General features: G+C 42.2%; 1 pseudogene across 1 annotated transcript; it reads left to right on the forward strand.

Moving 5' to 3' along the window:
• Window positions 1-14,590: 14,590 nt before the first annotated feature.
• LOC309653719 (cyclin-Y-like protein 1 pseudogene) lies at window positions 14,591-24,093 on the forward strand (annotated as a pseudogene). Its single transcript has 2 exons — window positions 14,591-14,876; window positions 23,993-24,093. The product of its transcript is annotated as a cyclin-Y-like protein 1 pseudogene (transcript).
• The last annotated feature ends 396 nt before the right edge of the window (window positions 24,094-24,489 follow it).

The raw sequence follows: 24,489 nt of genomic DNA on the forward strand, positions 1-24,489 counted from the left end.
CGGCTCCTGGCCTCGGGGGCCGCGGCGGGCGTCCTCCTGAGCTCCTCTCCGTCTTGGGGGGGGCCTCTGCCCGGGCTGGGGGCCCCCCCGGCCGAGCGCCCCGCTACTTAGGGGACAGCTCAGCTCTGGACGCCCAGTTCGTGATACCGATTCGTGCGTGCGTGTCTGTGTGACATCTCTTCTTATCCCTGCCCCAGACGACTCCCCTCCACCCTCTTACTTCTAAATAACTTAACTGTTGGGGGAAAACAGAAATGTGGCTCAGTCAAAAACGAAAAGTTCTTGGAAGCCTTCGCGTCGCCACCCCCAGCATAACCGAGTGTTCTGGAAACAGTTTAGGAACCGCAGCCGAGGCTCCCCGACTGATTGACTAATCCGGCTGGAACCGCCTCCCTTCGGGTTTGTCCTCACAGACTCCCTAAGCCCGGGAGCGACAGTAAAAACCGGCGTGTGTCTAGCAGTCCTTTTCAGGATAACAGAGAAATGTTTCGGAGACTATGGGTTGAAGGCTTTTATAAATTCCTGTGTGTCAGGATGCTTCTAAACCAGGGCAGTACTAATGACTGTATGATTTTCTTAAAAAAAAAAAAAAAAGCTTATGTAGAGACAGTTGCTTCTTCCATCAAGTTATACAATTCTGGGGTGTTTCCACAAAATCTTGAAATTAAATTTCATGTGAAGTTCCGTGCTGATTGTGTAAAGTACTTTGTCACGGAGCAGTTTTCCTTAAACCGGGAAGACGTGCTTGGGGTAGTCGGAAGTCAAGTGCTTAAGAAAGAGGCTGGGAGTTCTGTCACTGCCTGGAGTCTTGCGGCCATGCGCTCGCTGGTTAGGAGCTGCGCATCTGCTTGAGGTGTTCTTGCAGCCGTCCTGTGTGTAACCACCGTAATTATAGTGGAAGAACCAAGTGGATTGATCATACTGCATAATTGACTCCGTGGACGAGTTATTGGCAATAACTTAAGTTTTTAAAAAATATGTCAACTGCAGGTTCTCAAATAAGTACTCTCCAGGGTGCTAAATGTTGACTCCATTAAGATACTAAATTGGGGGCTCAGAAAGGGGCTCCATACCCCATTTGCTGAGGCTGTAACTAGTGCTTATTTGTAATAAGAACCTTGATTATAAGATGCATCCTATGTGCCTCATACTGGGTTTGAAACAACTTTCTTGTATGTCATCATTTTTCTAATTAGAAGCACTAAGTTCTCCTTCGTAACTGAAATGATGAAATAACTCTGTAAACTCAATGATGTTATGGACAGTTACTGATAAGAAAAGCAGCAAACCTGCATGCTTGTCTAGATTCCAAGGATTCAAGTGAAAAATTTATGGCCATCAGAGGTCCACAGTGCAAAGATGTTTAGGGCCATTTTCCAGCCAAGGTTCCAGCCATGATTGTGTTCCAGCCAGGAAGTTCTGTCAGCACCAAAGGACAAGTGTTGGAATAGTAACATGGATCCCGTAATAGCAGGAGTGGTCCCTCCGGTGTCCTAAGTAATCAGGTGTGCTCAGATGCTGCGTGCTCCGGCCTACAGCAGAGCTCAGATTCTTGCTCATTTATAACAAATCTGTTAACTGTTCTGTCTACACATGTGTCTTTTAAAACAGGAACATTCATAGCTCACAATCATGGCTGGAACCTTGGCTGGAAAATGGCCCTAAACATCTTTGCACTGTGGACCTCTGATGGCCATAAATTTTTCACTTGAATCCTTGGAGTCTAGACAAGCATGCAGATTTGCTGCTTTTCTTATCAGTAACTGTCCATAACATCATTGAGTTTACAGTTATTTAATCATTTCAGTTAAGAAGGAGAACTTAGTGCTTCTAATTAGAAAAATGATGACATACAAGAAAATCGTTTCAAACCCATTATATTTCTAGTTGTAAACATTTTTTTGAAGTCAGAAAAACAACATGTTCTTTATGACTGCTGGTTTGAATCATGAGAATTTGGCCACATTTGAATGTCTCTTGCTCAGGATTGGAACTTCTTTTTCTCTTTCGTTTTAGGTAGCCGTACCCTGTTACATGTATTCCCTAAGTTGAGCCAGTTCGTATACCTGTGTCCCTGAGTCTCCTGTGTCCCTGTGGTTAAACCCCTGGGTGGAGAACCGCCAGTGCAGTGTGTAAAGGTGTCCTGCTTTCCTGTTCAAACACTGCTGTTGGTTTGTGCTGAACACAATTTTCTGTTTTTAATTAACATCACTGCTTCAGTCGAGGGGCTGGAAGCCTGGGAGAGCCAGTCATATGTGAGTTCTCACGGTGAGCTTGGCGACTGGAAGGTGAGAGCATGTCAGGTCATTTAAAGTAGGCATCTAGTAATGTCACCACTTCGTCATCTAGTTAGAGATGTGAGTTGTCGCGGGAGCTAAAGGAAACAGGTAACCTCTGGGGAAGGATGTCCGTTTGTTCTAGGCTTTTGTCACGTGTTTCTCATCCTTGCTGACTCATCTTTGATTTCAAGTGTAGAATTTCTGATGATCTCTATGATGTCATAAGCAAGATTCACATATTTTAAGATGGGGAATTACCTGACTTTACCAGGAGATAGGTTTCCTATCTTGGATAGGTTTCCAAGATCCAAGTTTAAAAAGTGTGCTTATTTATTGAAAATACCAGATGTAAAAATTGCCGTATTTCACCAAACATGTGTAGAACAGCGACCTTTTATATCTACATGCCTGTATAGCTACATAAACATAAATGTGGCTTTTTAAATTTCAACGTTAATTTAGTTCCATGTCCCTAGATGTCCCAGGAGACACACTTACGAAGGGTGACAAGAGGGCAGCACTGATGTGAGTTCGGTCAAGGGAGTGAGTGGCAGACGGAGACGTCGAGCTGCTTTATCGCTGGGTGGAGGGAGGGAGCTCGTGTCAGTGAGTTTATAGCCCGGTTCCCTCTCTGTCATACGGGTACCCAAGCTGCAGAATTATGAGAGCAGCTCGCCTGCCACCACAGGAAGCAGGTGGCGTCGGGCACGTGAGGTCCGTCTCTGTACCCCAGGCCCCCGCGCTGTCCTTCTCAGAGCAGACACTCGCTCTGAGGCACGTGGACACGGGTGATGGGTGGCCGCTCCAGGCGGGACGGGGACGGGGAACCGTGTGTCCCCTGCCTCCCCCTCGCCCGAAGAACCTGTGGTCTGGGTTCTGAGTCACTTCAGACCTGATTCCGACATCCTCAGAAACTCGCTAATTAGAATCTACCTGTATTTTTTGCAATGTACCAAGGCAGGTTCAAGAAATGCTTTTGGGGGAAAAGTGCATGCGAATTTCGTGGAAAAAAGTATTTGTGTTTCGACTGGCGTGTGCTTTTCCTTAGTATCAGCTGGTTACTGCATGTTGTCATTCAGATTGTACCTTTGGAGAGCTTTGGGCTTGTTTTCAGGGAACACTGGATGTCAGTTTCCCCCAGGCCACCGAGGTCCCCACTCATTCTGCGCTGAGCAGCGGAGGCTCGGCGCCCTGGACGCCCGCCCTCCGGCCTCCCCGCAGCCTCACCTCCTTCCTCTCTTGCGTCTCATCTTCAAGGCTGTTGCAAAAGTGTGGCGAATATTATGCTGTTGTGATTTCTCAATTGAAATTATTGGTGAGACAGTTTCTGTTTTCTACGGAGGCTGTAGTTTTACATCCATAAATATTGTTAACTAGCTATCTTTTAATGAAGCAAGGAAGTAGGACTTTTAAAAAGTGAATGTGACTCTTAGCTTGCTTAGCGGACCACTCAGCAGGCGCTGTTGGAAACAGTTAGAAAAGGCCAGTTACGTGTGGGCGCCGAGCTGCCCTGCCGTGGAGCCCTGGCACCGGCGATGACCTTGTGAGAGTTTCCAGAGCGGCTGAGTCTCGGCGCTTTGCACTCAACACTGTCTGCAGGTTATTTACAGTCACACTTATTATTCTGAGTGAATAAATCTGACTCTAAACTGTTGACATTTGACAGCAATTCTAGTTTTGATAGGCACCAAAATTCATTTGAAATTTGGATGAATACCATTGTATTATGGCGCTGAATTGTACTATTATAAATACGATCATATAAATGGTAAGGTTCAGTATTGTAAATCTCATGGTGTTATTAGCATTCATACTGTTTTATTTCTCGTGCTGATTTTAGTTGAAGGCTGACTCCCCTCCCCTTCCAGTGAGTGGTAATTGCATTTAAGCGTTGACTAAAAGAGAAGTAACTGTAATTATTTGTATTTTAATCGAAGTAGTTTGAATGACAAATCATTGTAAGAATCCAATTCCATTTCTAGAATGAATGTGAATGCTCTCAGCAGGTGTATATTTTATTGTCTGTTTTATGAATTCATATCAGTAAGAATATAACCACATGGATGCACCCAGATTCTACATTAGGACATTTTTGTTCATTGAGCTAGTGTTTAGGAGAATAATCTGTATTTATAAAGTGTGACATAACTGCCAATTATTCCTATCAGGAATTACAACACTTTCTATTGACAATAAATGTCACATTTGACAACGTTCGCACACATTTTGCATGACACGACTTTCAGAAACTAAGTGCGGTGGCCGTCGGGTCTTCTTTAAAGGGAGACCAGCTTCCCTTGCTAAGTCAGAATCCAAGAGGTGGCAGGGGAGCTGAACCCACCTCCCTGACTCTTTCCCTCCGAGTGTGTTGCCCTGGGAGCTGTCCCTTCGTGGTCCCTGCCCCCAGCTGACCATCTTCACCTCTGTCCCTGCAACACTTAGGCCACCGTGTCCCCAGACGTGCTGCCCCTCTGGCTTCACCTCCAAGGGGTTTGAGCTGCTGACGGCTCACCTGGCACGCCTCCCTCCCCGACCCTCTGCTTTTCCTCCTTCCGTCTCCGGCTCTTTGGGGACCTGGTCCTCTGCTCTGCCTTTCAGAGTGCGGTGTACAGACCTTCTGCTGCAGGTTCTTTTCTCGCTGTATGTTTCCAGGTGGCCTCACCTGCCTCTGGTTAACCCACTGATGCCCAACACGGTGCCTCGGTGAGCCCCGCTTGGCTGTCCAGTTAACACTTCCAAGATCCTCCGCCTAATCTGAATCCCGAAACCCCGCTCTCTCTCTGTGTTTATATGTCAGACAACGGCAGCACCACCCAGCCAGCTCATGTCTCTGTCTGATGTGCTCGTGCCCTTGAGGCCGCCTCAGGGCCTTTGCTCACGCTCTCGTCTCTCCCTGGACGTTGACCCCGTCCCTGGCCTCTGTCCCAGCCTCCATCAGCCCTGCTCATTCCCAGTCACAGCCGCGCCCCTTCTCTCTTGCTTTCAGAACCCACGTTTGTCTGGGTATCTGGTGCCCGTATGCTTTATGGGCCTCATCCCACCCTCAGGTGTAAATATGGACCAGTCTAAGTCAATGATTGCCTTTGGAAAGGGCATGATTGCAGCTTTGCCAGTGAGGCTGCTTGTGAGTGAGGGGGGAAGTTCCCCTTTCTTTCAGAAAGAGACGCAAGACTGGGTGAATAAATTACATGCCTGGTACGTAACAGCTGATATGCACTGTTGAATCATAAGTATTTATCTGAATTAATGGTATGTCATGCTGTAAGAGGGAGGAAGTTCTGTTTCTGGCTCTTGTACTGAGAATTTATATTTATGATTAGCTATTTTGTAAATTTATTTATTTATTTATTTATTTTAGGCTGCATTGGGTCTTCGTTGCTGCGCGTGGGCTTCTCATTGCGGTGGCTTCTCTTGTTGCAGAGCACAGGTTCTAGGCGTGCGGGCTTCAGTAGTTGTGGCACGGGGGCTCAGTAGTTGTGGCGCACGGGCTTAGTTGCCCCGCGGCATGTGGCGTCTTCCTGGACCAGGGCTCGAACCCGCGTCCCCTGCATTGGCAGGTGGATTCTTAACCACTGTGCCATCAGGGAATCCCTGATTAGCTATTTCGGGTTTGAATAAAATTGTGCCTTTATATTTTTATAATTGCTGCATTTTGATATCAATTTTACAAATCAGCATAACTGTTAATGGTAAAATATACCGTATTCTCTTCTCATCTCTATCCTGCTGAGTATTATCCTTAATGATTTCTCTTCAGATAATTATACTTTACCAAATGGCTCCATTAGTTGACTCTTCACATTATAATTATCTTAAGTTTTTGTTACGTGCTGAGGAGCATGAAATTACTCCTCAACTGTAAACCTGGGGACATTCGGACCCCTTGAGGCGGCAGCAGTGCTTTGGGGAAGGTGTGTGGGCTCGACATAGGCAGTGCTAGTCCTGTCATCTTGGTGATAGATCCAGGCTGTCATGGCTTGTGTGACAAGGTAGACAAATAGCAGCTTCTGCATTTGTGGCATTAGAAACGCCAGAGGTTTCACTGCCTTCCTGCCGGGGAGGGCAGCCAGGAGAAGTGGCGCCAAGCTGGCCTTTTCCACAGCCGTGAGGGTTTTCCTGAAGGGGTCAGGACTTTATGAAGGTAAACTTAAATGTCATTTGGAAAAGTACTTTGTGGTTACAGATGTGTACGTACCTGCACCTGCGTGCACACCATTTATGCGTGTACATCACTAACAGAGCAAAGTGTGAGCGCCTGTTAGGAGCTGTGCTGGGAGCTGAGAGGACAAAGCAGGACAGAAGGGGTCCAGACACAAGGTGCATGCCGGTGAGCACCCCCCAGCTCCCCCCACCCATGACCACTAGCGGAGGTAGATTCTGGAAGCGCAGGCTTTGGGGCGGGGCAGGGGGGCGTGAGTGGCGGGCGACAGGTGCTTCCTTCCTGCCCCGAGTGGTGACTGCTGCTTGTTGCTGGGGGTACGGCTGTGGCTGTGTGCACAGGAAAAGAGTGACACACGGAAAACATGATCGCAGATGTTTATGGCTGTTATGAGGGAGAGAGACACGACCTTCAGAGAATACCATATGTGTTAATCATAAGTGCTCAGCTTGGCGTCTCGGGAGGCTGCCTGGACCATCAGCTGCCCGGTTGTACCCTGGCTCTGTGACCCCAGAGTCTGGGGCCTGGATGCTCTCAGGTGACTCTGTGCGACGGTGAGCAGGTACCAACTTCTTTGTGTGACTCACCTGTAAGGTCGGGAGAAAAATAGGGAGGATACTCATATCTCTAGAATAATGACTATCATTTAATTCTTTTTTTTGAGGGGGATTAATAAGAAAAGATCCAGGTGGGATAGAATTGATTACAAACAGGAGACAGTGTGTGCGTGCATGTGTGTGTGTATGTTATAGCACATTTGGAAAAATCATTTGCTCTTATTAGTTATCTATATTATACACATTAGTGTATATAAGTCATTCCCAATCTCCCAATTCATCCCAACACCACCACCACCCTGCCCCCGCTTTCCCTCCTTGGTGTCCGTATGTTTGTTCTCTATATTTGTGTCTCTATTTCTGCCTTGCAAACCGGTTCATCTGTACCATGTTTCTAGAGTCCACAAATATGCGTTAATATACAATATTTGTTTTCCTCTTTCTGACTTACTTCACTCAGTATGACAGTCTCTGGGTCCATCCACATCTCTACAAATAACTCAGTTTCGTTTCTTTTTATGGCTGAGTAATATTCCACTGCGTATATGTACCACATCTTCTGTATCCATTTGTCTGTCGATGGACACTTAGGTTGCTTCCATGACCTGGCTGTTATAAATAGTGCTGCAATGAACATTGGAGTGCATGTGTCTTTTTGAATTATGGTTTTCGCTGGGTATATGCCCAGTAGTGGGATTGCTGGGTCATATGGTAATTCTATTTTTAGTTTTTTAAGGAAACTCCATACTGTTCTCCATAGTGGCTGTATCAATTTACATTCCCACCAACACTGCAAGAGGGTTCCCTTTTCTCCACACCCTCTCCAACATTTACTGTTTGTAGATTTTTTGATGATGGTCATTCTGAACAGTGTGAGGTGATACCTCATTGTAGTTTTGATTTGCATTTCTTTAATAATTAATGATGTTGAGCAGCTTTTCATGTGCCTCTTGGCCATCTGTATGTGTTCTTTGGAGAGATGTCTATTTAGGTCTTCTGCCCATTTTTTGATTGGGTGTTTTTTTTTTTTTTTAATATTGAGCTGCATTAGCTGTTTATATATTTTACAGATTAATCCTTTGTCCATTGATTCATTTGCAAATATTTTCTCCCATTCTGAGAGTTGACTTTTCATCTTGTATGTAGTTTCCTTTGCTGTGCAAAAGCTTTTAAGTTTCATTAGGTCCCAGTTGTTTATTTTTGTTTCTATTTCATTTCTCTAGGAGGTGGGTCAAAAAAGATCTTGCTGTGATTTATGTCAAAGAGTGTTCTTCCTATGTTTTCCTCTAAGGGTTTTATAGTGTCTGGTCTTACTTTTAGGTCTTTAATCCATTCGGAGTTTATTTTTGTGTATGGTGCTAGGGAGTGTTCTAATTTCATTCTTTTACATGTAGCTGTCCAGTTTTTCCAGCACCACTTATTGAAGAGACTGTCTTTTCTCCATTGTATATCCTTGCCTCCTTTGTCATAGATTAGTTGACCATAGGTGTGTGGGTTTACCTCTGGGCTTTCTATCCTGTTCCACTGATCTATATTTCTTTTTTGGGCCAGTACCATATTGTGTTGATTACTGTAGCTTTGTAGTATAGTCTGAAGTCAGGGAGTCTGATTCCTCCAGCTCCGTTTTTTTCCCTCAAGATTGCTTTGGCTATCCGGGGTCTTTTGTGTCTCCATACACATTTTAAGATTTTTTGTTGTAGTTCTGTAAAAAGTGCCATTGGTAATTTGATAGGGATTGCATTGAATCTGCAGATTGCTTTGGGTAGTATAGTCATTTTCACAATATTGATTCTTCCAATCCAAGAACATGGTATATCTCTCCATCTGTTTGTGTCATCCTTGATTTCTTTCATCAGTGTCTTAAAGTTTTCTGAGTAGAGGTCTTTTATCTCCTTAGGTAGGTTTATTCTTAGGTATTTTATTCTTTTTGTTGCAATGGTGAATGGGATCATTTCCTTAATTTATCTTTCTGATCTTTCATTGTTACTGCATAGGAATGCCAGAGATTTCTGTGCATTAATTTTGTATCCTGCAACTTTACCAAATTCATTGATTAGCTCTAGTAGTTTTCTGGTGGCATCTTTAGGATTCTCTATGTATAGTATCATGTTATCTGCAAACAGTGACAGTTTTACTTCTTCTTTTCAGTTTCTATTCCTTTTATTTCTTTTTCTTCTTCCAAAGAAGAAGCACTACCTGACAGCACTATTTACATAGTTTTTTGCAAAACTATGTTGAATAGGAGTGGCAAGAGTGGACATCCTTGTCTTGTTCCTGATCTTAGAGGAAATGGTTTCAGTTTTTCACCACTGAGAATGATGTTTGCTGTGGGTTTGTCGTGTATGGCCTTTATTATGTTGAGGTAGGTTCCCTCTATGCCCACTTTCTGGAGGATTTTTATCATAAATGGGTTTTGAATTCTGTCAAAAGCTTTTTCTGCATCTATTGAGACGATCCTATGGTTTTTATTCTCCAATTTGTTAGTATGGTTTATCACACTGAATGATATGCATATATTGAAGAATTCTTGCATTCCTGGGATAAATCCCACTTTATCATGGTGTATGATCCTTTTAATGTGTTGTTGGATTCTGTTTGCTAGTATTTTGTTGAGGATTTTTGCATCTATATTCATCAGTGATATTGGTCTGTAATTTTCTTTTTTTGTAGTATCTTTGTCTGGTTTTGGTATCAGGGTGATGGTCGTCTCATAGAATGAGTTGGGGATTGTTCCCTCCTCTGCAATTTTTTGGAAGAGTTTGAGAAGGATGGGTGTTAGCTGGTCTCTAAATGTTTGATAGAATTCACCTGTGAAGACATCTGGTCCTGGACTTTTGTTTTTAATCACAGTTTCAGTTTCATTACTTGTGATTGGTCTGTTCATATTTTCTATTTCTTCCTGGTTCAGTCTTGGAAAGTTACACCTTTCTAAGAATTTGTCCATTTCTTCCAGGTTGTCCAGTTTACTGGCATAGAGTTGCTTGTAGTAGTCTCTTATGATCCTTTGTATTTCTGCAGTGTCTGTTGTAACTTCTCCTTTTTTATTTCTAATTCTATTAATTTGAGTTCTCTCCGTCTTTTTCTTGGTGAGTCTGGCTAAAGGTTTATCAATTTTGTTTATCTTCTCAAAGAACCAGCTTTTAGTTTCACTGATATTTGCTCTTGTTTTGTTTCTATTTCATTTATTTCTGCTCTGATCTTTATGTTTTCTTTCCTCCTACTAACTTTGGGTTTTGTTTGTTCCTCTTTCTCTAGTTCCTTTAGGTGTAAGGTTAGATTGTTTATTTGAGATTTTTCTTGTTTCTTGAGGTAGGATTGCATTACTATAAACTTCCCTCTTAGAACTGCTTTTGCTGCATCCCATAGGTTTTGGATCATCATGTTTTCATTGTCATTTGTCTCTAGGTATTTTTTGATTTCCTCTTTGATTTCTTCAGTGATCTCTTGGTTATTTAGTAATGTACTGTTTAGCCTCCATGTGATTGTGTTGTTTATGTTTTTTTCCTGTAATTGATTTCTAATCTCCTAATGTTGTGTTTGGAAAAGCCACTTGATATGATTTCAGTTTTCTTAAATTTACCAAGGCTAGATTTGTGACCCAAGATATGATCTATCCTGGAGAATGTTCCATGTGCACTTGAGAAGAAAGTGTAATCTGCTCTTTTCAGATGAAATATCCTATAAATATCAATTAAATATATCTGGTCTCTTGTGTCATTTAAAGCTTGTGTTTCCTTATTAATTTTCTGGCTGGATGATCTGTCCATTGGTGTAATTGAGGTGTTAAAGTCCCCCACTCTTATTGTGTTACTGTCGATTTCCTCTTTTATAGCTGTTAGCATTTACCTTATGTATTGAGGTGCTCCTATGTTGCGTGCATATATATTTATAATTGTTATATCCTCTTCTTGGATTGATCCCTTGATCATTATGTAGTGTCCTTCTTTGTCTCTTGTAACATTCTTTATTTTAAAGTCTATTTTATGTGATATGAGTATTGCTACTCCAGCTTTCTTTTGATTTCCATTTTCATGGAATATCTTTTTCCATCCCCTCACTTTCAGTCTGTATGTGTCCCTAGGTCTGAAGTGGGTCTCTTGTAGACAGCATATACGTGGGTCTTGTTTTTGTATCCATTTAGCGAGACTGTGTCTTTTGGTTGGAGCATTTAATCCGTTCACATTTAAGGTAGTTTTCGATATGTTTGTTCCTATTACCATTTTCTTAATTGTTTGGGGTTTGTTTTTGTAGGTCCTTTTCTTCTCTTGTGTTTCCTACTTAGAAAAGTTCCTTTAGCATTTGTTATAGAGCTGGTTTGGTGGTGCTGAATTCTCTTAGCTTTTGCTTGTCTGTAAAGCTTTTGCTTTCTCCATCAAATCTGAATGAGGTCCTTGCTAGGTAGAGTAATCTTAGTTACAAGTTCTTCTCCTTCATCACTTTAAATATATCGTCCCACTCCTTCTGGCTTGTAGAGTTTCTGCTGAGAAATCAGCTGTTAACCTTATGGGAGTTCCCTTGTATGTTATTTGTCGTTTGTCCCTTGTTGCTTTTAATAATTTTTCTTTGTCTTTAATTTTTGTCAGTTTGATTACTATGTGTCTTGGCGTGTTTCTCCTTGGGTTTATCCTGCCTGAGACTCTCTGTGCTTCCTGGACTTGGGTGGCTGTTTCCTTTCCCATGTTAGGGAAATTTTTGACTATAATCTCTTCCAATATTTTCTCGGGTCCTTTCTCTCTCTCTTCTCCTTCTGGGACCCCTATAATGCGAATGTTGTTGCGTTTCATGTTGTCCCAGAGGTCTCTTAGGCTGTCTTCATTTCTTTTCATTCTTTTTTCTTTAGTCTGTTCCACAGCAGTGAATTCCACCATTCTGTCTTCCAGGTCACTTATCCGTTCTTCTGCCTCAGTTATTCTGCTATTGATTCCTTCTAGTGTAGTTTTCATTTCAGTTATTGTATTGGTCATCTCTGTTTGTTTGTTCTTTAATTCTTCTAGGTCTTTGTGAATCATTTCTTGCATCTTCTCAATCTTTGCCTCCATTCTTATTCCGAGGTCCTGGATCATCTTCACTATCATTATTCTGAATTCTTTCTCTGGAAGGTTGCCTATCTCCATTTCATTTAGTTGTTTTTCTGGGGTTTTTTCTTGTTCCTTCATCTGGTACCTAGCCCTCTGCCTTTTCATCTTGTCTATCTTTCTCTAACTGTGTTTCTTGGTCCACAGGCTGCAGGATTGTAGTTTTTCTTGCTTCTGCTGTCTGCCCTCTGGTGGTTGAGGCTATCTAAGAGGCTTGATGGGAGGCTCTGGTGGTGGGTAGAGCTCTCATTTACCAGTTTTATTTTACATAGGATGCCTCATTTACTAAAACCATAGATTCCAAGTTGCTCCATGAAAAATGTGATATTCTTAGCTGTCAACATTAGGGAATTTCCCCAATCACATTTTTAAATTGATTTAATGTGTTATTTTTGAAAACATAAGTTGGGATATCACAAAATGGACTTAGCCTGCAGAGGCTTACTTTCAACCAGAGAGCTCCATTTCCATGTTCCGCTTAACAGAACCCAAAATGATCTTCCTTCCCAAACCTCTTCCTTTTCCTGCACTATCTAAGAAAAAGTAACCACACTCTACATAGTTCCCTAAGCCAGAACCCTAGCAGCCATTTTTGCTTCTCTTTTCCCCTTCCCGCTCCATATCTAGTCACTGAGCACTTCTATTCTACCTCCCAGATGACCTCAGATCCTTTCCCTCCACTCCAATCTCTGCCACTGCCTTTAGTTTGAGCCCTCACTCCTCTCTTAGATGAATATAAAGTCTCTTAATGGGTTTTGTTGCTTCCATCAGTCCTACTTATTCTCAAGTGTGACCTCACTACAAACCACCTGATAGTGACTCCTTAACTTCACAACATTCAATGGCTCTCATGTTTCTGGGAAGAAAACCAAGCTCTTTACCCCAGCATCTACTTGGGGTTAATAGATCTAGGTTTGAATTTCAGGTTTAAGTACTTTGCAGCAGTGTGACCTCAGACTGTTGGGCTTTCTAAGCCTTTGTTTTCTCACCGTGCCTGAGGTCACTGAGGGCAGGACTATTTTTCACACACGGGTGCCTGGCATGTAGGAGGGACTAATCAATGTTGAATGAAGGGAAAGTATTTTAAAATCCACATCAAAAAATTGTTCCTCCTTAAAAAAAGAAAATCCTGATACACTATGCCACTTCCAACCAAATTTGACTTCGACCTTTATTTTCTGATGATCACAATAAGGTGCCTTTGGGGATCCACACAATCAGGGATCAAATCCTGGCCACACCCCTGAGCAATCATGTGACCTTGGGAACATTACTTAGCTTCTGTAAAATCTGTAAAATGAAGGTTTCTGAGGATTTTGTTCCCGAGGGTTAAATGAGTACCTCACTTGGAACGGGGGCGGGCGCATAGTGTTTGCCAAATGTTAACTATCGTTATCATCTTCATCAAATCAAGACCGTGGTACTTCACTTTGTGACTCTCAAGTTTGTATGAGAAAATCGTGCTTTATGCGTTGTTGTTGGCTAAAGTAGGGAAACCTGGAAACTCCTGCCGTGGAAGAGAGCAACAGGCGAGAAAAGCGAGTTGCTGAATCCCAGCGCCTCAGAGGTGGGAGGGAGGAGTTCGGTCCCTAATTTACTGATGAGGAAGTGGAGGGGTGACGTGTCCTCGAGTCTCATTCAAGACACAGCCACAGCTCTTTATTGAGAGTAGGACCAGGGCCCCGGGGGTTGCTATGGTTAAACTGTAGGCGGAAACTAACACTCTTTGGAAGGCAAGACAGGAGGAGCATTCAGTTATAAAAAACGGTCAAAAATTGGGGTGAAACTAAGTTCGTTGAGCAATACATCAAATGAGTCAACTGTGGACCCGGTGAAACCGAGTTGCTAACTGAACTGGTATTTTACGAACAGGGGCTTTCTACAGAGCCCACTGACTCAGGACGGCTTCGATTAACAAACTCCCGCGGCGCCTCCCGCAGGACCGGAAAGCTCGGAGCGCGAGAGATGAATGGAAACCAGAGTCTGGGGCGCGCCGCTCAGGGGGCGGGGCAGCCGCGGGCGGGGGCGGGGCATTGTGAGTCACATGCCTGCGCTCTGAGGAGGGCGCGTGGAGGGAACTCTGGTCATGATTGGTCCGTCGTAACCAGGTAACCGAAGGACACATTCCGGTAGGCAAGGGCCGGCCGGGCTAGCTACTTTCAGTCGGGAAGCAGCAGCGGAAGGAGGAGGAGCTTCGGCTGCGCTCTCTCCCTCAGTGGCTGCGCGTCTCAGCACTTCTCTGGTTCCCAGCCCTTTTAAATAAGCCGGTCTGGTCACCGCCCTCACAGACTAGTTGGTTCCGGGGAGGCGGCGGCGGGGGTGCGGCCGGGGCCGGACCCCTGCCCGGGGCCCAGCGGCTGGGCGGGGGTGCGGCCGGGGCCGTACCCCTGCCCGGGGCCCCGGCGGCTGGGCGGACAGGAGAGCGGCGGGCGAAGTCGCGTCTGCATGTGCGGCACAGCCCCAGCATAGCCCGGGGCTGCCAGTGCCCGCCGCGCCATTGTTGGGGGAGGGGGAGGCTTCTGAGCTCGGCGGAGTCGGGGGACGAGCGGAGGCGGCGGCGGCGAGGAGTGAAGGCGCCCCATGGGGAACTCGCTGTGTTGTTGCCTGTCCCCCAATGCCAGCCCCAAGTCGGGCCGGCGCAGGGGGTCAGCGGAGCCGGACTGCGAGTCTGAGGTCTACAAGGCGGCGGCCGGGAACGCGGTGGCAGTAGCTCCGGCGGCGGCTACCGTGGAACCCGCCGAGTTGGATTTCGCAGGTGGCGAAGGCCACCACCTGCAGCACATCAGCGACCGGGAGATGCCCGAAGGTAAGAAGCGGCTGACGCGCCTCGCCCCTCGCGGGGTCGGCGCCGTCTGCTCTCGGGCTTACCTCTGGCCTCCGCCGCCCCCAGGGTCCCCCGGGAGGGAGACGCCGCCTAGGGCTCCTTCTTGCCCGGAGTTGGCTCTCCCAGGGCTGGGCACCGGGGACGAAGGCTGGCTCTGCTTGGCGTCCCCACCCCTTATTCTTTACCAGTCGCGTCCGGCCAGTCTCCTTCCCTCTTCCCTACCCGAATGCCCAATTCTTTCCCCCGTTCCCATTTCCCAGCCCGGCCTGAGACCCTCCAATCCGCGGCCCTTCCTGTTCGTGGTTCTATTTAACATCTCGTGGGACTTAGCAGAGACTTTCTGGTGTATTCTCTCTTTTCTTAATGCAAACTTAAATACTCTAACTTCGGCGTATCCATCCCGTCTCCCTATCCAGATGGTACCTAAGCGAAGGAACTAGGTAAGGGCCTGATGACAGACTTCTATTTGTTAAGGTAGTTGATACTTGAGACAATTAAGACAAACATTAGAGGATTTCTCATTTAAATTAAAAATAGAGATGGACAGAGTCAGTGTGGTGTTCTTAACTAAAATTCTTTGGATTTTAATGTTTTCAGTCGCCCTGATAGAAGCTACTTTATCCCTTCTAACTATAATTTGAACACGATAGGAAAGAAAATGGTGGGAGAGGGGCTTAAAATAACTGTGAACGGTGTGAAACGTTACTGCCACGGCTGCAGAGAAGAGTTGTTGGGTTTTTTTTCTTTACCAAAGGAGACCCCATGGAGTTCTGATTACTTTTAAATTCCCACTTTGACACAAGTATGTCTTCAGTTGCACAGCCTTAACCGACTTCTTTTGCACGTTGCCTGTTCTAAGGGAGGGGTGAGGTGGTTCCTGAGACTGCTGGACAGAAGTTTCAAAGGAGAAAAAACAAATTCAGATTGTAATTTGTAATATAAAGGTTTGGGAGTTAACATACCACATCCATCCTGCAGAAAAATGTCTCCATGGCTCCCTCCTCCTCCGCCCCCCCCCAGTAGAATAATATTTAACTTTAAGAATGTTCAGGTAAAAGTTCTGAAGACTAAGTGGCTGGGGGTGGGTGTTGTCGGGGAGGAGAGGAGAGAGAGAAGAGAGGAAATGTTTTGATTTTTGCCTCTAGAATTTTGGAAAGGGATGGCTCTAGGTTAAAAAAAAAAAAATTTCTGGGTAGCATAGTGGCACTTTAATAAAGACTGTTCTTTGAAGTATAAAACATTGTATCATAAAGATGTTAAAGCCCCACTGGCCCATTTGTTTCATTTAAATGCCAGAGATTATTTCATTATTTCATAGACGAAATGTCTTACAGCTCTTCTATTTAAATTTTAGTTGGGTTTATTTAATTTCTTTAAAAGTTAGAATAATTAAGCCTGTGGATTCACCCTTATGATGGACGTGGCTTTGTAAGTGGAAAGTACTCCCTTTTCAGAATCGTTAGATATTGTGAAAGAATGAACAAATTATGTGAATTAATTGTAGCTTTAAACACAAAGCATGTAAGTACTTGTGAAAACTGCTCTGCTTGTTGCTATAAGGTAAGCCTCTAAATGATTTTTAAAAACAGTTAGTAGTTGGCTAGTGTAGGATGAGAGACGAAAATTGGACCTTTATAGAATTCTTTTAAGATTTACAATGCATTTTCTTGTGTATTTCACTCGGCCCTTCCATCTACAAATAAGGCCCGTATATATTCTCCCTCTGTTGCCGATGAAGAAGCCAAGACTTAGAGATCTGAAATGACTGTGTAACACAGCTACTGAACAAAAGAGACAGACTTGGGAGGTGGTAGATATGCCAAATTCAGTTCTTGGGATGCTTAAGAAACTGTTTAGAGTGCACCTTATATTTTATTATAATTTATCCATAAGTTAGGCCTATCTCAGCATACTCCAGTTTTGATTATTGCCATTCCAGTTTATTGTACACAACTCAGAAGCAACATTTACCTCTCCATTCTCTGTCTGTACATACATTGCAATGGATATGAATAAAGGTAGAAGTCATGAAATAGCCTAAATTTATCAGTCAGGTAAACACGTTGATATAATTTAAAGAGTTTGTTCTGGTGAAATCCAATTGAAGCCGAGAATGCCCTGGACAGAGGGACATTAGGGGAAGCTGGTAAGCGGGCAGGTAAGGTACTAAGCATTTAGCATACGACTATGTATGATAAGGAAGGAGTGCTATATCCGGAACTGGAAAAATAGAGTTCATGAGTACAGAATTTACCTTTTTATGTTTAACATGATTGTTAAAATTTCATTTCAATTTGTCTTTTTTGGGGGGGCATTCGATAAAGTGATAAGAGAAACCTCAATTTCAGCATTTGCCTATTAATTAAGTTTCCATAGAAACAAGGTCAGAACACCAAATATAAAGTACAGGCACATTGGAAGTTTGCTCTTCATGTCTTTATTTCAGACAATTTTGTATCAGTTTCCCTGGAAACTGAGAAATACCTACTCAGATATAAAACATTTTGGCTTTTCTACAGTGAAGAATTATTTGGTTACTTAGAGAAAATCGTACATAAATGATGCTCTGTCTTGTTCTTCAGAAACATTGGAGAAGAACATGATTTCTTGAAGCCATCTCAAAAAAGTAACTCCTAAGAACGTAGTATAGATTTCAGATAGACTCAAAAGAATTTTTTACTACTTTGTCTTTAACAGTATATCTAATATAACTGATGGTAGTGTCATAATAGAAAAGAAGATGCTACGGTCCTATTCTCTGATTTTCCTTTTATTCATCAACTTTTCATACAACCTTTATGTTCTGACCTTAGGAGCTTTGCTAATTTTCTGGTGAAAGGTGCTCTCTCAAGTGACCCCTACCTCCCATCCCCCTGAAGAGTGGGTAGGGAAGGAATTGGCAATATGATGTGGAAAAACCTCTGAGCAACAGATCTTTCCTTTTTTTGGTGACAGTATTAATGAACATTTGATGTGAAAGATTGAGAAAACACAGAAAAGTCCTTCACTCACACTCAGAATATCCAGAATTTTTATTAATATTTTGGTGTTGATTCTTCCTGAACCTTTTGTATGCATATAAACATAACATTGTGTTTATTTTACAAAGATGGGATTGTTCTTTATGTGCCACTTTGTAACTTTGTGTTATAAAGAAAAGTAACGACATGAAGCTCCTGGAACTGTGCTGACACCTAGAGAGTGCTCCAGGGTGATGTCTTTCCATGCAACTGCGCATAGCTCTACAGCCTGCCTTTTACCAACTGTTTACTGTGCCATCGAATGGTTGGAGCATAATTCATTTACCCAGCCTTTATGGTTGAGCATCTTTTATAATCCCATTATAATGCTTTATTCAGGGGACACAGATAAAAACTGATGCATTGTATTGATACTTCCCTATAGCATTCTGATTGTACACTTTGTCTTACGACTTAATTAAATTCATAGGGTGAGTCATTTTGTAGTAAAGGTATTTTAACATTAAATGTTCTTTTCCCAAATTAAAGTTACCATTGATTTTTCACTGAACATTAGATTTCCTCTTTTAGGTTTTCGTGGTTCTTGGTAACCTGTCTTGTGTCTTTGATTCTGAGTAACTAAACTACTACTCTAAGAGATCTGAAATTAACTCTGGTCTTAGGTGACAGACACATCAAAAGACAGCATTAGAAGAAATCTTAGATGATGTGGGAAAATTGGGAGAACCTTAACTGGTTTTGGGTACACTGAAAAATGATTATTAGGCACCATTCCAGAGGCAGGACAAACAGTGGTTAGACAAGACAAAACCCGTATCCTAACTCAGGTCCTTACTTTCTAGAAGTGCCTGGGGGCTGACGACACAAGAATAACATCAGGTAGTGAGAACACTAAGAAAGAAAATGAAGGTAATGGGCTGGGGAGGAGGACAGTTTTACAAGGGGTGGTTAAAGACAGCTTCTCTCCTTAAGCGACCCATGAGCAGTCCTAAGAGAGCCATGTGAGGCTGTGGGAGAAGAGGCTTCTGTGCAGTTCCTAAGAAGGGAATATGCTTGATGCGTGCCAAGGACAGAAAGATGGGTGGCTGCAGCTGAGTGAATGAATGCCAGGAGGAATATGGGGGATTAAGACCTTGTATGCCTAGTGGGCCTTGACCAAAAAATATGAATTTTAGTCTAATTGTAATGGGAAACCATTGAAGGATTATATGCAGGGGAATGATGTTAATTCTTAGAAAAAGGGAAGGGGGGTAGAGAGGGCGGAGGGAGATCAGACCAGCTACTGTGTGAGAATAGACTGTAAGGGTGGAAGGAAGCAGAGAGGGAGACCAGTTAGGAGGCTGGTGCGGTAGCTCAGGTGAGAGCCAACAGTGGCTTGAACAAAAAAGCGATATTAATAAGGGTCTAAAATAGGCTGTAGTATATAGATTGCTCTTGCATTTCATTTGATTCTCACCATGTTCTGAGTTAGGTAGTGTAGGAGTTCTTCTCTTAGGTATAAATTGAGTTGTCCAAGGTTTTAAAAATGAGTATTGATAGAGAGTAGGACTGTAAATTCCAAATGCATGGCATATAGGAACAGAATTTATTGTTGACATTATGTGAGCTTCTTTGGAATACTACCTTTTTTCTCAGCCTTTTTTGTTGTTGTTGTTTTAGTGTATTAAAGTAATAAAACTTAAGAGTTAAAACAATAACACTGCGTAATGTGAAATGAAATGAAGGTAACTTGCAACCCAGAAAGGTTCTTAAAAGTCCAAGAAACTGAGTAAAGTACTCTTTAGAAATATATAAAGCCAGGTGTACTTACCTATGTGTCACCTCTCAGTCATGATCACTGTAACCCTGATTGAGGATTAAAATAAGGCAAAACTGAGAACCAGGGTAGAGGCAGGTACAGAAGCAGTTGGAAACCAGAGCTGGGAAGTTTGGAAGCCAGGATTGTCCGAAGCTAGGAAAGCAGGATCAAGGCTTGGGTGAGCAGTAGCCTGGCAGGTGCAGGAGCCTGCTGTGTACCCGCTGGTGAGGCAGCCCAGCTCAGGGCTGGCTGGCAGGAACTCCCTGACTGCGGTGGAAAGTGTGGACGCAAAGAGATGAAATCATCAGTTTACATGGTAATTGTAAAGATTGTAATGTTTGTATTATGAGCCATAAAACTAATACACTGTACAGTATAGGGATGCTAGGGCAGTTCAGTAAATGCAGTGGTTACCGTTAAGTAAACTGTTGCTCAGCAGTTGGCCCAGAAACTGCTGACATCTCCTGTTTATTTGGAATATATTGAAATCAATATGTCGATATTAATCGCTTTCTGAAATATGCTGCTTCTGTCAGATGCTTTCTTGGTCACTTCCCTCTCCCTCTAATATTTTAACAAGGACAAATCGTTTATCGACAGTTTGATAGCATAGTTTTAACACTTTTAGCCTTCAGTAATGCATTTCATTTGTTCTAAGTTGCCTATGTTTTCACACTTTTAACAACTGCAGTTGAGATGGATCTTAACAACTGGTAGAATCTTAGATTGGAGGAAAAACAGTATTCAGTGTCGGTGGTGTTTTACAGGTTTCCTCTGAGGAATGTTTACATGAAGACGGAGTTTAATTTTTTTTTAATCATACTTTTTCTACATCGACCTATCATGCTGTCAAATAAGTTGCAATTTAAATTGATAATACAAAAATGATGGGTCTTAAAATACAGTTTTAATCATAACCCCTAATCATGAGCTCAAGAATATTTCTCCTGGGTAAAACATTCTTAGAGGTTTCTAAAGAAATAACTTTCGGAAGAATCCATGTAATTTCCTGAATGCACAGTAATTCCCTGAAGTCTCTAAATTACTGTGTGTGCATGTGGTGGGGAGAGGGATGAGAGGGATGGTGGGTGGTAAAGCTTTGCTTAATAGTTGGCAGTCTTACCTTTGTGATAGTGAAGAGTGTGGTAGGTTTTATCATAGTCTCCTTAGGCTCTTGGGAAGATAGTTCATGGGAAGTGCAGAAATATTGTGTGTATGTATGAGTTTACTGTCTAATGGCTCACATGTCCATTCTATAAGATAGTGATGTGGTATTTTTCATTAGCAAAAAGTGCAAGTTATATAGAAAATTGTTAGTTATATAGGCTATAAACAAAAGATTAATATTTTCTGAAAACCTCATGCAAACTGACAGCAGTAGGGCCCTGGTGTTTACAGTACATTCAAATGATAGGCCAACTCACCAAAGTGGAAATAACACTGATAACTGTGGGAAAGTGGTCAAACTGTAATCAAAAGAAATACAAATTAGATCTACAGTGAGGTTCCTCATTCATATCAGTAGGAATTGTTTTTTTTTTTTTCAAGTATCCAAAGCAAGGGTAGGAACTCAAAATGTCATGATTGGTAGCATTATACCCTAATGTGCCCCCCACCTTCTTTAGGAAGCAATTTAGCATTGTACATGGAGCCGTGAAAGTGATCTAATCTTTTGGCTTAGTCATTCCACTTCCGAAGATCTTTGCTAAGGAGATAAAACCATTATTTTAAAAAACTATGTACATGAAGATTTTCCTCATAATATTTTAAGAATAGAACTTTGTAAGCACCAATCCCCAGCAATAGGGGATTGGCTAAGTCCAGTATAGGAATAACACTTGATGGGCCAGTGTGTATTCATTAAACAATAAATATGCAACAGTGGGGTGGAGAGCGCTTGTTAGTAACAAGAAGACATAAATTGTACACTAATTAGAGCTTTTTTTAACGTATAAGAAAAGCAACTAAAAGTAACGGTTGTGAATCATTGTGTGTTAATGATTGTGAATGGTTGTGTGTAACTTTTAAACAGAGCATCGTTTTGTCTCATGCAGATTTTTGTTCATGATATTTGTTAAAGGAATGAGCAAGTGACTTTTACCTTTCCCCACCTTTAGTGTGATCATCAGTACTGCTGATTAAGCAGGTCTCCTTCAGTTGCAAGTTAAAAGAACATCACAGAGTTAAGCACTACTTGACCCAGGAGTTAAATGATCTCCTCAGTTCTGCTCTCCTCTGTTGATGTCTCCTGAAAAGCCTTTCCCCTCATGATAGCAAGGGGAGTGTCCAGCAGCTCAAGACTAGCTAAGGATCCTAGAGTACAGTTCTGCCTTTCTCTTTTCTTGGCAAGTCCCAGGACAGCTGTGATTGATTGGCCGGTCCTGGGTCCTGTGCCTCCCTTTGAACCCCCTAGGATAGAGTAGGGAGAGTGCCAGCTTTTTTCTGGTCACTTGGGCTAAGTTTACTTTTTTTTTTTTTGCATGTTGTCATTTCTTTTATCCCAGCCTTCTTGACTTTTGTATTTAGATCTGTAGTAGCACATCTTGGTTTCGCGGGTGTGTGTGTGTGTGTGTGTGTGTGTGTGTGTGTGTGTGTGTGTTAAAGCTTGCTTCTCTTTGATTCTGGCACTTAATTTTCCTGGACTTCCATTGAAAATTGTTAAGTTTTACCATGCCATAGACACTGAAAAATAAGACAGCTACTTTGCAAACATTTCTGCTTATTTTTTAGATTCAAATGTAGTCTATTTACTTTCTTTTTGGTATAGGTAAGTAGTCATGAATTCTTTCGGAAGCTATAGGTTAGAGGCAGCTGTGAAAGTCTCTGCCTGCCATTTTGTGTACAGCTGAAATAATTTATTTTCCCATTGTCTTAGTTTTTCAAATATGTAGGAGAAAAAAACTTTAAAATAATTATATGGGTCTTTTACGTAAAAATGTTGAATAGAATATTTTCTCCAAAAGCAGCTTGATAAACTTCAGATTCAGTGAAGGAATTTTCATGAAGAACAAAGCAGTTGGTTTAGCTCTGTAAATTACTAGTGCTGGCAATGACATTAAAATGGATGGCTCAGATTCCTGTTAAAACGGGAAGTCCAAAATTACTGTTCGTGCCAAATTCTTTCTGGGTGGGAAAAGGGGATTCTAGGTAGATACATTTGTGAAATGCTGGGTTAGACAGAATTCACTACTAGACTAATTAGTTTTTAATATATCAATGTGTGTATTCTTTGGATTCTCTAAGAGGCAGGGATATATTTGTATTTCACTTTGACCATCAAAGCCATCTTTCAAAAACAGATCAGTTATTATGTGGTTTGGGAAATAATTGGCTTAACCATTACTCTTTATCTGAATCTTGGTCCAGTTTCTTAAAAGACTGGTTAAATGGTTTGAGATGGACTTTGCGGAGGAAGTGTCATAGGGCTTTGATGTTTGTTTGTTTGTTTGAAACAACAACCTTACTATCCTGTGTGGTAGCTTGTGCTTGTTTTGTATTTCTGCCTAAATAGAAGACGCTATCCCACCTTGGTGCAAGGTGGGCTACAGGCAGACCCACCTTTTCGTGTAGGTGTGGCCAAAATTTTTTTCTAGTAGCCCTATGATCTGCTCCAGAAAGTACTCTTATTGAAGCCCCAAATTAATCATGCAGCGTGGAATGAAGAAGTGAGTTTAGCTTTGGAAATAGAGGGCAAAGTTAAAAATCACTCTCATGGAAGTGTTCCTCTAGATTAGAACATTGAACTTTTATGTAGTCCTCTTAAATCTGCCATGATGAATAGCCCCCAGATAAACCACAGCCAATGAAATGAGTTCATTTGTTGAATGGAGTTAGAATTAGCCATTTGATTGTCTGAAGAACATTTGCCAAAAGCAACTCACTTCGTTTTGGCATATTTGATATATTGAGCTGGTATCTGACAGTAGTTGGCCACAGCATAACTTGCTTCTTGAGACTGTTCCTGGAATGTGCTAGTAATATCAGCTTTAAAAGAGGGTGACTGAATTTTTAATTGATAAATAGGAGGGGAGTCACATATATGATTCATCTAAAAATGGCATAGATTATTTAGGTGCAAGTTAAAGAAGTCTAAGACATAGCCATGGTTTTACTCCACATGTATGGAGAGTTTCTACAATTTTGCTGTTTCCCAATAGAATTTTTATATTGTGCCTTTACTAAAATTGCCTTTTTGTCATTACTAAAAGCTCTTCTCAAGACTATTAAAAGTGGTTTCAATCAATGTGTAGCTATCTTTAAAATCATGTATTTTTCTACTCAACTAAATCACCACACCTTTTTCTCTTCTTCCTATACAGACTTAGCTTTGGAACCAAACCCTTCTGACCACCCAGGGGCAAGCACCATTTTTCCGAGCAAATCTCAAACAGATGGTAAGGCAATGCTTTTTTTTCCCTGAGAAAAAGAGTGAAAACTGTTTTTGTTTTGTGTATTATAGGAGGTATTTAGAAAAACTCTTACAGTGGTTTAAATGTTTCACTTTTTTACGTATTCACTTGTCTTATTTTAATATGTTGATGATACAGTTTCCTTTAGTTGTCAGTGTTTTAGGGAGGAGAACACTTAGACTATCTGTTTATACATTTTGCCACCTCTTTATCAACATAGTCAACTGGCCACATGATTTAGATGTGGTCTATTTCTCCATGCTACTTTGTCCTTTTCCCCTTGCTCCGAAGAGCACATATGTTAAAGACAAATGATAGGGTTTAGGTCACAGTTAGGTTTTCATTTGATCAAATCAGAAAAATCAGTTGTTATATGTGGGAATTGAGCCTTGTGATTTTGGCCCTGT

The sequence above is a fragment of the Balaenoptera physalus genome (assembly GCF_965194825.1).
Source record: "Balaenoptera physalus genome assembly, contig: HAP1_SCAFFOLD_1016, whole genome shotgun sequence".
Classification (NCBI taxonomy): domain Eukaryota; kingdom Metazoa; phylum Chordata; class Mammalia; order Artiodactyla; family Balaenopteridae; genus Balaenoptera; species Balaenoptera physalus.